This window comes from Lonchura striata, chromosome 35 (assembly GCF_050655825.1).
Source record: "Lonchura striata isolate lonStrDom1 chromosome 35, ASM5065582v1, whole genome shotgun sequence".
In the NCBI taxonomy this organism is placed as follows: Eukaryota; Metazoa; Chordata; class Aves; order Passeriformes; family Estrildidae; genus Lonchura; species Lonchura striata.
This window is the reverse complement of record NC_140737.1, coordinates 6,086,967-6,100,793: the sequence shown is the minus strand read 5'-3', so window position 1 is coordinate 6,100,793 and position 13,827 is coordinate 6,086,967. Positions and strand designations below refer to the sequence as shown.

At 47.1% G+C, this 13,827-nt stretch overlaps 1 long non-coding RNA gene across 1 annotated transcript; it reads right to left on the bottom strand.

The window, feature by feature from the left end:
* Positions 1-10,568: 10,568 nt before the first annotated feature.
* On the bottom strand, positions 10,569-11,174 carry LOC146764314 (uncharacterized). The gene is made up of 2 exons (XR_014950947.1): positions 11,072-11,174; positions 10,569-10,790 (listed from the first exon to the last, which is right to left on the bottom strand). It is a non-coding gene; the product is annotated as an uncharacterized LOC146764314 (long non-coding RNA).
* Positions 11,175-13,827: the final 2,653 nt, after the last annotated feature.

Here is a 13,827-nt window from a genome sequence, read left to right as displayed (position 1 = left end):
GGGCTGGGATAGAGGCTCTGGGGGGATTGGGGTTCCAGGGCAGGGCAGTGCTGGGGTTCCAGGGCAGGGCAAGGCTGGACCTGCCCCTTCTCCCCACACACAAAATGTTTCCAGACAACAGTCTCCTCTAGTTCTGTAACAATAGGCACTGTTGGAGGTGAGCCACAAATTTGGCCATGGGTGACTGGAGGACAGTTCTTTTCCATGGGTAGGAAAGCACAGAGCCCTAGTCTTTGGAAGGCAGGTGAGAGTCTCACTAGGCCAAGGCCAGCCAGAATTGTCAGGAATGGCAGATTTTGCCTGGGAGCGGTCTTTGGAGATAGGGAACTTTGGAGGTGGAAGCCTGTCTCATTCATGGGCACCTTGAGAAGCAGAAAAGTTCTTCCCCATAAGAAAGAAAAGCACAGACCCTCCAGACCCTCCCCAGATGCAAAGTGACCTTCATGAAACCATTGCCAAATAGACCTGTCCAGACAATATTCCTATGGGAACAATCCCTGGATATAAGGAAATTTGGAAGTGAAATCCCGGTTTTGTTCATGGGTGCTTGGAGGAGAAGGAGAGTTCTTTTCCATAGGAAGGAAAACATGGAGTCCCATAGTTTAATTAGCATGAAGAGACCCTCAACATGCCCAGGTCAGCTGGACCAGTCAGGTGGCCCCTGGGAGGCCAAGCCAGGCCTGTTCCATGTTCCCTTGGTTTTATGGGGCTCTGCAGTGCCATAATGGTGCCTTGACTCCATAGGGTCCAGCAGTGTCACAAAGGCCCCTGGGTTTCAGAATGCCTTTCAGTGTCCCAGTGGTCTCTGTGGTTCCCCAGGCCCCACAATGACACGGGACTCCTCTGTTCCATGAGCCCTACAATGGACCTTTGGACCCTGGGGTTTGTGGTGTCACAATGGTCTCCTCTGGCTCCACAGGGTCACAATGGAACACTGATGACACGAGGCCCTGCAGTGTCACAATGGACCTTTGGTTCCCTGCAGCCCTGCAGTGCCACAAAGGCCTCTTGGTTTCACGAGGCCCCACAGTGTCACAATGGTCCTCTTGGTTCTGTGGGGACCCCCAGGGTCACAATGGTCTCACTGGTGCCATGAAGCCTCACAGTGTCACAATGCTTTGCTTATTCCATGGTGCCCCACAGTGTCACAATGGCCCCTTGGTTCCATGAAGCTGTGAAGTCTCTTAATGGTGTCTCCATGATTCAATGAGGCCTTCCAATGTCACAATGGACCTTTGGCTCCCTGGGGTCTTGCAGTGACAAAATGACCCCTCTGTTCCATGAGACCCCGAAGTGTCATAATGGTCTCCACAGTTCCATGAGGCCCTGTGGTGTCACAATGTGAAGAGAGCCTGACAGAGGAATGGTTGTACAACAGGGGACATGATACTGTAAAATTAATCCAAATAGGGAGGGCTACGTGACTGCTGCAAAGTTCGCATGACCCTGAGGAGCAGATAGTGTGCAGAAAGCAGGATATTGAAACTGCTTGGTATGTAGAAATAGATAGAGAAGAACAAAGAAGTACTAAGCTGTTCTAACTGCAAGGCCAGCTGGACAGGCAAGTATCATTCACAAAGATAGTTTTAAGATAATAGTACAAGTCACATAGCAACCAATCATGAGCTCGGCTTTTGCAATATGTATGAGCTAATTAACAAACATATATAAACTGTGTAATCTGTTACAATAAACTGAGACTTGATGATCATGATATCATGAGTCTTGTCTCCCACGGCATCCCTCTAACAACTGGCGCCCGAAAGCAGGGACCTGATCCGAGCCTAAGGCGAGAGGGGTGCTGCGTTGGGGTTCGGGTCCTGCGGCTGGAAGGATGGCGAAAATAAAGAGAAGAGGCGAAACGCTCTGCTCCGCGCCCTGAGTGACCGCAGCGGCGAGCTCAGCCGATACGTGCTGCCAAAGCCTGAAGGAGCCAGCAACGGTACCGACGTAATCATGGAAAGGCAAGCAGCATATGATTTATTTAGTGCTTCTCTTAGAAAAAGGCAGATTAGGGGGATTGACTTAGATAAGGATCTCCCTTCGCTATTGCATCATGCTGAGTCTTACGGCTTTTTCATTAACCCCCATAGTGTTCATAAACTTTCAGAATGGAGAAGATATAGGGATAAGTTGTGGGAATTAGTGTTAGATGAGGATAAACCGGGCAAGAAAATGAGTAAACTTTCGAGAGTGGTTGATAACGAATTGTTAATGTGTCAGGCAGAAAAGAGGGCGGTGGAAGTTGTGGGAACCCCAGCCTTGTTTTGTGCAAAAACCTCTGAATTTTGCTGGCAAACTCATCCGTCCAAGTTAAAGTCAGGGCCTGGCCAAAACCCAAACTTTAAATTGGAGTGATGCTCTTTATCATACTATCTTGAACAAAGCTTATACTAACATTACATATATGATACCTAAAACATAACAACTTATTATAACATTTTCATATGAAATAAACACTCAAAGTTCAAACTGATAAATTGATCAAATGATACGAGGATTCATTCTTCTTGAAACTCCTTTGAAGGAAACAGATGTGTTTTCAATTGAAAGAAACCATAAAATAAACATTAACAAAACATTGTCAGAATGCTTCAGGCATCTGTCTCTGAGATCTTCTGAAAAACATTCAAGAATGTTAAAAAATAGAAATGCAATGATTCCACTCACAAGAAATATAAAAACAAACCAGAGAGTTCACCTAGAAAAATGCACAACATAGTTAAAGTCCAAAATGAAACTTCAGAATGACATGTAACCTGGATGAGATTACAAAAACAACAATAAAACATACGAAAATTCGTTATGAAAGAACAAAGCACAGAGCTTCACCTGATAACATGATAAAATTTCTTAACAATAACATTTATAAAACACTTAAATAGTTAAACGCAAAAGAAAGAATTTGGAAACAAACACTCTTTGTATCATTACACAAAGAAATAACAAAATAAACAAGTGATCATTAAACAATGAAATCGATCTCAGAAAAACTCAGAATAAATTTCTCCAAGACTCTTATACACTGATAAACTTACAATAAAACAGAAAAGACTAAAATAAAACCAAAAATCCGATAGACTGTTTCTTCCCTTTAACTTAATATTCATTATCATCTCATAAACTCTTTCAGTCAAAACCTTATTATTCTTAAAGAAAAACAACTAAACTTTGTTAATTGAACAAACTTAACCTTTGAAAAACTTAAAATAATTTTTTGAATTAAACACTACTTAAACTTAACATATAAAATATTGGTAAAAAATCCTTAAATTATATTAACTTTATGAAACCTATATATATATCAAATTAACAATATATAAATTCATTATCAATTAAACACTTATAAACTTAACTTTTTCAGGGCCCAAACTAAGATAAACTTAAGGTGATATACTCTAATTAAACAATACTTAAACTTAAATTAAACTATATATAAAATTCAATTCTATTATTAATAAAATGCTAAAATACAACTTAACTTAAACCTTAACATAATAAATTACTAAAGTTTCATGCTATTCAATTCTCTATCTCAATTCTCATTATACTATCTCTTTTTCACATTATGTTCTATAAACAATATCACTTCACCACACCGGATGGGTGCATGTGCTGATCAATTCTGTCACCTAACTAAAAAATCTGGGGTTAGCATTTAGAAACATTGGAGAAGTTTGAAGAAGGTCCTTATAATTTCAAGTGGCGACTTAGCTGTATCTTATTTTTTGGGTGAATGTTGGAATTTCATCTCATCATTGCTGTGGGACATTTGGTGTAATAGATGTGATTGCAAAAAGTTATTTACTTTGGCTGCTGTGGTTTCTGGGCTGTGCCGTGTATTTGTTGTTAATGTTTTGATGTGCACTGCAGTGGAAAAAGCCTCAGCATCTGTCACACCGCAGCTCTGCTGTGGAAAGGCAGCAACCGAGGGACTCCCTGCCTTGGCTCTGCCCAGTCCCCGCTTGCACGAGCCCGAGCGGAGCGCAGGGGAGCAGTTCTGGCACAGTCACACCCCGCTTCTGCCTGCACTGGAGTGACTGTGTCTCTCTCCTGCTCCCAGCCCCCGCACACGCCCCGTGTCGGCTGCGCTGGACCCGTGCCTGCAATCTGTCCCTCTCTGACACTTCTGCGTTCGCTTTAACTTCTGCAAACACAGAGTGCATCCTGGATTCACCCGTCTCTGTCTGTGTCGCCATGGGAACGAGAGAAGGAACACCAGCCCCGACTGCACCCCGCCGCGCCGACCCCGGCCACGGCCGTGGGCTCGGGAATGTCCCCTCTCACGCCCGACTGAACCTGGCACCATTCCAGTCCCAGTCTGGGTCGTCCCACCCGGCCCCGGTGTCTGTCCCCATCTCAGCGTGGTTCGGCGCTCTGCTGACGTCATCAGCGCGCGACCGCCGCTCCCCGCCGCCGCCGCGCCCCGCGCCGCGTCCCGCGCTCGGGATTCCCCCCCCGCGCGGTCACCGCGCAGCCTGTGGGCACTTGGCTGGCTGGCGGCCGCCGCCGCCGCTGACGCTGTCTGTGCCCGTGCCGCGCTCGAGATACGAAAGACCCCGCGCCATGGTTCCATGCACTTCGCTCTCCAATATGTACTTCCGACAATTGATTTACATTCGCAAACCCTGTACTAATTCCTGATAAACTTTCAGTCTAACATTTCTTCTAACAACCGATCTATGTGTAACTCATTTTTGATGCAATAACTATTCTGTTCTGGCCGTCTGAAACTGACAGGGGTTGCTGTGGGTTTGTGCTGGCTGTTGCCATGGGAACCGCGATGGACTGTGTCCTGAGTCATCCTGGCCACGCTCCGTCCCTGCCTGTGTCACCCCGGGGGTGAGGACGCTCCTGCTCTGGTCCCGGCCGTGCTTTCGCCTCGCTCCGGCTCGCAGCGCCCGGTTCAGAGCCACTGCCGTCCCCCCCCCAGGCTGACGCAATCACACTCTCTGTTCCCATTCCGGCCCCGATGTTTCCCATTTCGCTTTGCCCCTCTCCTGACTGTCCCAGCACCCACAGCCCGCGCGCACCGGCCCCGCCCCGCCTGCGCCCGCCCCACGCGTTCCAGATGCGAGAATTCCCTGCACCCGTGGCTCTCGGGCTTTGCTCGACCTTCACGCGCGTGCCCGCCGCCTGAGCTGCAGCAAGGGACGCCTCTCGCTGTCCCTCTGCTATTTCCTCAGCGGGACTGGCTGCCGCGATCCGGGAGCTGCCCCCCGCCTCTTGGGTGGCCGCTCTTGCGGCTTCATGGATTCTCGACACCGAACGCGCCACGGGACGCCCGGGACGCCTGGCCACTGCACCCGCGCCCCCGCTGCCCTGTGTCTGCGCTGTTCCCGCTGTCCCCCCTCTCGCCTGCACCGCGGGCTGTTTTGAACTCCCAGCCCGAGCAGCCACGAGAGATTTCTCCTCTCCCCTCCTCTTCCCTCTCTGCTCTGCACTCCCTCTGCACCCTCCCCCACCGGAGACGCCGCCGCCGCCGCTGCCCCTCTCGCCGCGGGTTTGGACTCGAGCAGTGCTGGTCCCTTCCCCCACCGGGGGCTGCGGCTGTGCTTGGCTTATCTCTCTGTCTGGGGGACTTGCATTGGAGGAGCTCAGGGATTGAGGTTCGAGGGAAACTGAGGAACAGCGGGAACCCGGACACACAGGGCATGATGACAGACCATCCCCTGATTGTCCATGGAAGGCAGTCCTGCTTTCCCTGGATCTGTGGTGAGGAAAACTGCCCCGAGCTGCTGGCTGGGCAATCTTTCCCCTTTGTGCTCCCATAGAAACCCCAGCTGTCCGGCTGGACGTGCCGTGCTGTAGAGCTGGCTATAATATTGTCCTTGTTAAAAACAAAAGTTTTGCGGCAGTCTTATCTTTTTGTCCTTTTGTGGCTCAGTAATAAAGTTACTTATTGATCTTTTGCCAAAAATTCAATCCCAAGAAAAATATATATCTGTGTGCGAGTGACTACACCGCACCTATGATAACAAAGCTTTCATTTCATTTGGGCTGTCTCTACCTGATGGGTAGAAGTTTCGCCCTATAGGGCTAAAAAAAAGTCTTTGGTGTGTCCTTGGGAAAAATTCCTTCCCTCCCCATGTTCTTAATTTCAACCATTCTCACCAAAAGCTGAGTCGGCATGAAGTCAGTCCGGAGATGGCACTGTCCATTGTCCAGCAGGTCACAGGCGAGGAATCCCAGGCGCGCTTCTGGTTTCTCTCCTCCTGGCTGTCCTCCAGACGAAATGCCTTGGTGAAGGTCAAGTTCTTATCTTGAGCTTTCCGCTCCCTCTCTTCTTGAAAATGCGGAGAGTGTGTACTGCTCTTCTTTTTTTTTTTTTCTTTCTTTTTCTGCCGATGAAGGTTGGAGGTTGTTTGATGTTTCTTTTTCTTCTTTTTGTTGATGCCCACCCAGGGACGCCAGATGTGGGAACCCCAGCCTTGTTTTGGGGCCACATGTGGTGGTGAAATTCCTCCTCCAACCCGTGCTTCCAAAGAAAAACTCCGCAGGCTTAGCTGTTCGGTCTCAAGGCAGTTTATTGCTAGTTATCTAACAGATTATGTTCTTGGACTGCAGCTATTTGATCAGTGGCCTGGGTAGAGGCACACACACACCCTGACATCCTCTCTGTCTGCTGTCTTCTTCGTCTCTCCCTCCGCCCAGGGTTGCTGCTATCTTTTATAAGATATATTACGTATAACATGTTTACAATTATTCCCCAATACCTACTACCTACGTTGCCAAGTGTTTTTCTACTCTAAACCAATCTGTGAGTGCCAACATCACCAAGAACATGGAGGTAAGGAAGAAGAAGGAAGAAGGATGGGATCAGCCCACTTTCCTCCATCTTAGAACTTCTGACCCTCATGTACAAAGTGAAAACCCCCCTGTACATGTGCTAAAACCCCCCTGTACAATACTAAAAAATATTTCCCTCTACTTTGTAACTACTTATACTATACTATCTAACCTTTTGTGATTGCTTGTTCCACCTCCAAAGTTGGTAATTCATTCCATGGCTCAAACTCAAAATCACAGTTGTTTTTCAGCTGTCTGCCAGGGTCTAGAATGCTTCTGACCAAGGCCTGGAACCTCTAAAAATGTCTGAGAGACATTTTGAGTTCCCACAGAAGTGATATGGACAGCTCTGGAGAAAAATAAGGAATGTAAACCCTTGCTTCTCTCCAGTGAGCCAAACCCTCCGGTTCTCACAAATTTTCCCATTCCCATCTCTGCTTCTGAAATGCCTGTACCTCCCATAGACACTAGTAGCATTGAGGTGCTGGAAATTGAGATCCAAATTGCTTTATGGCAACGGGACTGGGATCCCAAATTCACTTTTTGTGAACGGGAATCAGGTAGAACGGAGCAGGCGCGGGGCCAGACAGAGCGGGGCCGGCCAGCACCGAGCCGGAGGCGAGCCCGGGGCGGAGCGGACATCAGCCGAGAGACGGAAGGCTCCTTGCTGCCGAGCAGCAGCGCAAGGGGGGAGAGGGGCGTTCCTGGGGGCTCGGCCGCGCTGGAGCCGGAGCAGGCGGGGCGCGGCCGTGGCGGGGGTGTCTCTTCTCCCATCCACAAGGTGACACAACAAGGACGGGAGCGAGGTGGCGCCGCCCCTCATCTCCCCGCAGCGCCCAGCAATGGCGGCGGAGATGGCGGCACAGTCCTGGTTGCCATGGCAGCGACAACGCCGAGAGCAGCAGCGCCACCGGTGGCGGGATCGCAACACTACAGCAAAAATTTCAACAGCATCTTCCCAATTTCTTACAAGAGTCAGAAGACGTAATGAAAAAGTACAGCAGTACCAAGTGTTTTCCAAGATACCAAGAAGGATGAACATTATGTGAATCAATGTTATTTCAAATATGATATAGATAAAAATCACTGTATAAAGATAGAAATTTTAGTAATGATTTAATTACCAAAAATGTCTCTGAAAACAAAGAGTTGAGAAAATGTCATCTGATGGAATTTTTGTATTGAGTTTGTAATCTCTGTCTTTGGGTTTTTATAGATAATAATATAAGTAATAGTGATTTTTAAGTTTTATAGATAATACGATAAATAGTGATTGTTAAGTTTTTGTAAGTAATGATAAGTAGTGATTGTTACTAATGTTATATGAGTGCTTTAAAAGGATTGTCTTAAACTATTTTAAACATTTCTTGTTAATAGGTTAATCATAAAATGCGAGTTGTCTGATTTTTGTGATAAGAATTATTATTAAGGTATTAAGGTATTAAGGTGTTGTTATAGTATTTACAGTCAGTTTTCATATGTTTTATTGTCTCTTTAGGTGATTGATTACAAGATATTTTTTCAGGATCCTGTGTTTTTGATTTTTTAACTACTCATGTGTTTTCTTTATCCAATCTTTTATGCAGCTGCAATTCATCTTCCTTTAAAAATTCATTGTCCAAATTTTAGTTCAAGATTTCAGACTTCAAGTTTTCAGATTTCTGAAGAAAGGGTTTGTTGTATTTAGAGAATTTTTGTCTTGAAAGAGATTTTAGACAGGTTCAATTATTTGATAGTTTGATAAAGTTTTAATAATAAGGTTTTTTACTTATAACTGTTATTTCTAGGACTTTTGTTTTATAATGTGTTAAAACATATCCTCCAATTAGAGTTTGAGCTCTGGCCAAGCTCTGGCTCTACGTGGATGGTGTGATTGACCCAGGTGTTTTCTGCATCAAAAAGTATTCAAGTCCTTTTGGCTTGACAATTTGACCATGTAGGGCAGCTGAGCCTCAAAGGGAGTTTTGGAGAGACATGATTTGGACATGTTTTATCCAAATCTCTGTTGTTTTAAGGTTTATCAGCTGCTGCAGACTCTGGGATGACAATTTGATAGTGTAGCACTTGGTAACTGTGATTTTATATGTAATATTAATTGTGTATTATCTGATTGATTTTTATTTGTTGTTAGTTTCTTTACTATATGCATTGTTTTGTTCTTGATGTTTTTTCATGTTTATTATAAAGATGTTGATATTTCCATTTCTTCATGCAAATTTTAGGAAACAGAATTGAGAGAGGACCCTCCAGTCCCTGTGGGGAGTGTTGAGTTTGTTTGTGTTTTAGCAGGTGCAGAATCTGGATAGATTTCATTGAAGAATGTTAAACTTATCAATTTCAAGAGAACACTAATCTCTCCACAAGTAAATCAGAGGATGCACAGCAAAAGTGGATTGTGCAAAGATTTGTGTTTCACCCACAGAAGATTGTAGACTTTGGGTTTTTTCATAAGTGTGTTTTTAATTATGTTATAGACTTTTTTTTACTAAGTTTTAATGAGTTTTAGTAATGCCTGTGATTTTTCTGTTCATTTTACCATTGCTTTTCAATGGCAAAAGAAAAAGAGGGACAATCAATTAGATAATCAAAAGCATAACATTAAGTTTATCATAAATATAGTTTGTATTTAGAATTAAGTTTGTTCCTTTCATGTTAAACAGAACAATCAAAAACATGAGAAATATGAAGTGGGGTGCACTTCTGTAATATAACCTCATTTTTCACCCCACGAGTTGCTTCAGTGCAAGCTCTTACACAACTAAAAATCCGAGCCTACTGGACAGAAAAATAAATTAATATTTCATCTAAAATGTTAAGTGAGCTTGCCACAAATATAGGTAGTATCTGTCATGCAGTTCTGCAAAACAGAACAGCTGCCACTAATTTACTTCTTCTAGCCCAAGGTCATAGTTGTGAAGAATTTGAAGGAATGTGCTGTATGAACTTTTCTGATCACTCTACATCTATCCATAAGCAAATACGAAAATTGACCGAGCTAACTCAAGAGTTGAAGGTGGACGACGGATTGGGCTTAGAAGGCTGGCTGAAAGGATTGGGGATCGGACCATGGTTGAGGGACATCATCAAATATGGCATAATAGTTCTAAGCATAATTGTGATACTTTTGCTTGTTTTGCCCTGTGTGTTTGCTTGCTTGCAAGGCTTGATGCAGCAGCTTTTGCAGAAAATACTGAATGCACACCTTCTTGTACAAAAGGAAAACGGGGGAGATGAAGAGAGCCTGACAGAGGAATGGTTGAACGACAAGGGACATGATACTGTAAAATTAATCCAAATAGGGAGGGCTACGTGACTGCTGCAAAGTTCGCATGGCCCTGAAGAGTAGATGGTGTGCAGAAAGCAGGATATTGAAACTGCTTGGTATGTAGAAGTAGATAGAGAAGAACAAAGGGGGTACTAAGCTGTTCTAACTGCAAGGCCAGCCGGACAGGCATGTATCGATCATAAAGATAGTTTTAAGATAATAGTACAAGTCACATAGCAACCAATCATGAGCTTGGCTTTTGCAATATGTATGAGCTAATTAACGAACATATATAAACTGTGTAATCTGTTACAATAAACTGAGACTTGATGATCATGATATCATGAGTCTTGTCTCCCGCGGCATTCCCTCTAACAGGAATGGGCTGGGAACTCACTGGGGGAAAAGAGGGAGCAGTTGGGGAGTAAAAGGCAGGTGTGGGAGAGAACAGTTCAGAGAAGGGCTGAGCTACTGCTTGAGCAAGCTGCAAAAAGTCATTTGGGGTCATCCCAGATTGATTTCATTTCAGAATTTATTGAACAAGTTTATTTTTGGGTGGCTGCATGTTTACTCTTGGAGGTGTACACTCTGCAGACTTGAGCTGCGTTGCTGAAATGCTCAAGCCAGTCTGTGCTGCAGGTCACCCCATTTCTCCTTTGGCTGATTGCAGCCCGGTGCTGAGCTCCAGCAGAGCTCCAGCAGGGCCCAGAGCAGCCTCAGCACCCGCAGAGCCCGGCTGCAAGGAGAGAAACCAGAAAGCCCCGTCAGCTGAAGGCTCCTGTCCCCTTGTCCCAGCCGCCCGCGGTGCCCAGGCCATGCTGGCCGTGCCAGAGCTGTGCCCAGAGCTGCCCATCACTGCTGCCTTTGGGAGCAGAGCAGGAGGGCAGGACATGTGCCCAGCCTGCAGCCAGCCACGGCACCTCCAGCCCTCAGCAGCTGCCCAGAGCAGGACGCTCCTGTGCTCGCTGCCATCACCCCAGAGCTCTGATCCCACCAGCCCCAGCAGACAGGACCCACCTCACGCCATCCCCCGCTGGAAGAAAAGCTGCTCCCAAACGATGCCCTCAGCCTTCTCCAAGGGCACAGCCCATCCACGCTGCAGCTGCTCCCAAGCACGTCCTGATCCAGACTGGACCCCACCTGAAACGCTTCCTCTAGGAAAACAAACATCAAATTATTGAAAATAGATTACAGACAAAAAGGGGAACAAGAAAAAAGTAAAAAATCTTATCTCTGTCAGGGTCTTAAGGAAGGCCCAACCCCTGCATGCCAGGGAAAAACCCACCATGGGTGAGGGAAGCCCAGACTTTCTCCCTTCCCCTGCACTGCCCCCATGGTGATCCCAAAGCAAACAAGGGCAGTGGAGCGGCCCAAGCCCTTCCTTGCCTGCAAAGCAAAGCAGCCCCTGCACAGGGTCTGGAGTCCCACCTCTGCTCCCACCATGGGGGTTTGTTTGTGTCGGGCTGGCTGCCCCAGCCCAGCCCCAGCCCGGGGCATGGTGGGTGCTGGGGGCTGTTGGCAGGGCCAGGAGCCCACTCCCATTTCGTACCCACCCCAGCCCATGCCCCCAGCCCTGCCAAAAGCAGCCTGGCAGCCGACTGAAGGATCAGCTGCACCCGCCCCAGCAAAGGGGGAACCTTTGGTTCCCAGCCAGGCTGTGCAATGCCCAAATCTGGGAGCATCCCCCTGCGTGTGGACTCATCTGCAAATTTCCTGTGGAACCTGGCTTTAAAGGAGGTGTCAGAATCAAAGTCCACCATCTGCAGCCTGCCGGTGGTCAGGTGGAGCAAGAGGTTGTCATCCTTGACGTCGTCCTCGCTGTCCCCAGCAGCAGCAGGGCCCGACCCTGCTCAGCTCCCGAGATCAGACGAGACCGGGCGCTCTCAGGGCGGTGTGCCAGAGGCACCTGGCAGCCCCTCAGCAGCGCCCTTCAACCCACCACAGAACCCTCCAGGCACAAGTCCTGAACATCACGGGGGCCGCAGACAGCCAACAGGGACGCCCATGCCCACAAGAAAATCCAGAGACAGACCAGAGATGTCCTAGTTTAGGGAAAATTTGGGAGAAAAACCTCTGGAAGTAGCCCCCAGAAAACAAACCCCCACGGCCCCTGCCCACCTGCCTGGTTTGGGAAAATATTTTATCTGAGAGAAGTGGAAAAAGACCTGTTTATTTAACAAAAAAACCCCTTCCCAGCACTAAAAAAAATGAACAACACCAGATGCCAACAAAACTCTTTCACCACTCTGCAGAGATGACAAATCCAGAAAGTCTTTCCTGGGAGTGGTCACCCAGGTCTGGGCGCTGGGGATTGCTCTGGGCACTGGGGATGGCTGCTGCAGATCAGAAAATGAAGGCTTCTGGTGTCCCTTGGGGTTTCCCAGATCCCAGTCCGGAGCAGGTTGGATGGTATTCAGGAAGAGGAAAGGAAAAGAAACAGTCCAGGGAAAGAACTGGAATGCTCAGCTAAACTAACTAGGAAGCAAAGGCAAAAGCAGAAGCAAGCCAAGCAAAGCAAGCCAGCCAGCACTGACCTCTTCTAGACAGCAGATCATGGGGGGAGGTGAGCCGGCTGATAACAAGGCAAAACAAACCTTCACTTTCAGAGTCAGTTCTGAAAGCACAGAACAGAATATCAAACATAAACAGAACACACGACTGGGGACACAAACGCCATAACATCATCCTCGGACATTCCACCCCTTATCTCCATATCTTCAACATCATGTAAAAACTCCATCAAGTAAAAACTTCTATCTTTCACTTACTCAAACCTTCAACACTTACACATTTCTTTCTATTTCACTTGCTCAAACCTTTGACACTTATACATTTCTTTCTGTCTCATGTCTGTATGTTTTCATGTACAGACACTGGCAGCAACATCCAGCAAAGAGTGATATTTGCACATGAGTCTCACCCCACAATCAGATCTACCTGAGGTACACATCGTGTTGCTCCATCTCTCTGCATTATCCACCATGTACAACCTGGTCCCTGAGCAAAGACAGTCCCACAAATGGGTTTGTCTGTACTTGAGGCAGAATTGATCCACACTGATTTCCCTAACAAACCTCTGACATGTACCACTGGGACTTTATCTCCATCTACTATATTCAGGGGCTCAGACTGGGCAGGACCTGCTCGATTGGTGGAACCTCGGCTGTTAACTAACCAGGTGGCCTTTGCTAAATGTTGCTCCCAATTTTTGAAAGATCCCCCACCCAATGCTTTTAAGGTGGTTTTTAACAGTCCATTGTACCTCTCCACTCTGCCTGCAGCTGATGCATGGTTTGGGATGTGGTACACCCACTCAATGCCATGTTCCCTAGCCCAGGTGTTGATAAGGCTGTTCTTGAAATGAGTCCCATGGTCTGACTCAATCCTCTCAGGGGTACCATGCCTCCACAGGACCTGCTTTTCAAGGCCCAGGATGGTGTTACGGGCTGTAGCATGAGACACAGGGTAGCTTTCCAACCATCCAGTGGTGGCTTCTACCATGGTGAGCACGTAGCGCTTGCCTTGGCGTGTCTGGGGCAGTGTGATGTGGTCAATCTGCCAGGCCTCCCCATACTTGTACTTGGACCCCTGCCCACCATACCACAGGGGCTTCACCTGCTTGGCCTGTTTGATGGCAGCACAGGTCTCACAGTCATGGATCACCTGAGAAACACTGTCCATGGTTAGATCCACCCCTCGGTCTCGTGCCCACTTGTAGGTGGCATCTCTGCCCTGATGGCCTGAGGTATCACTGGCCCATTGTGCTCATAGCA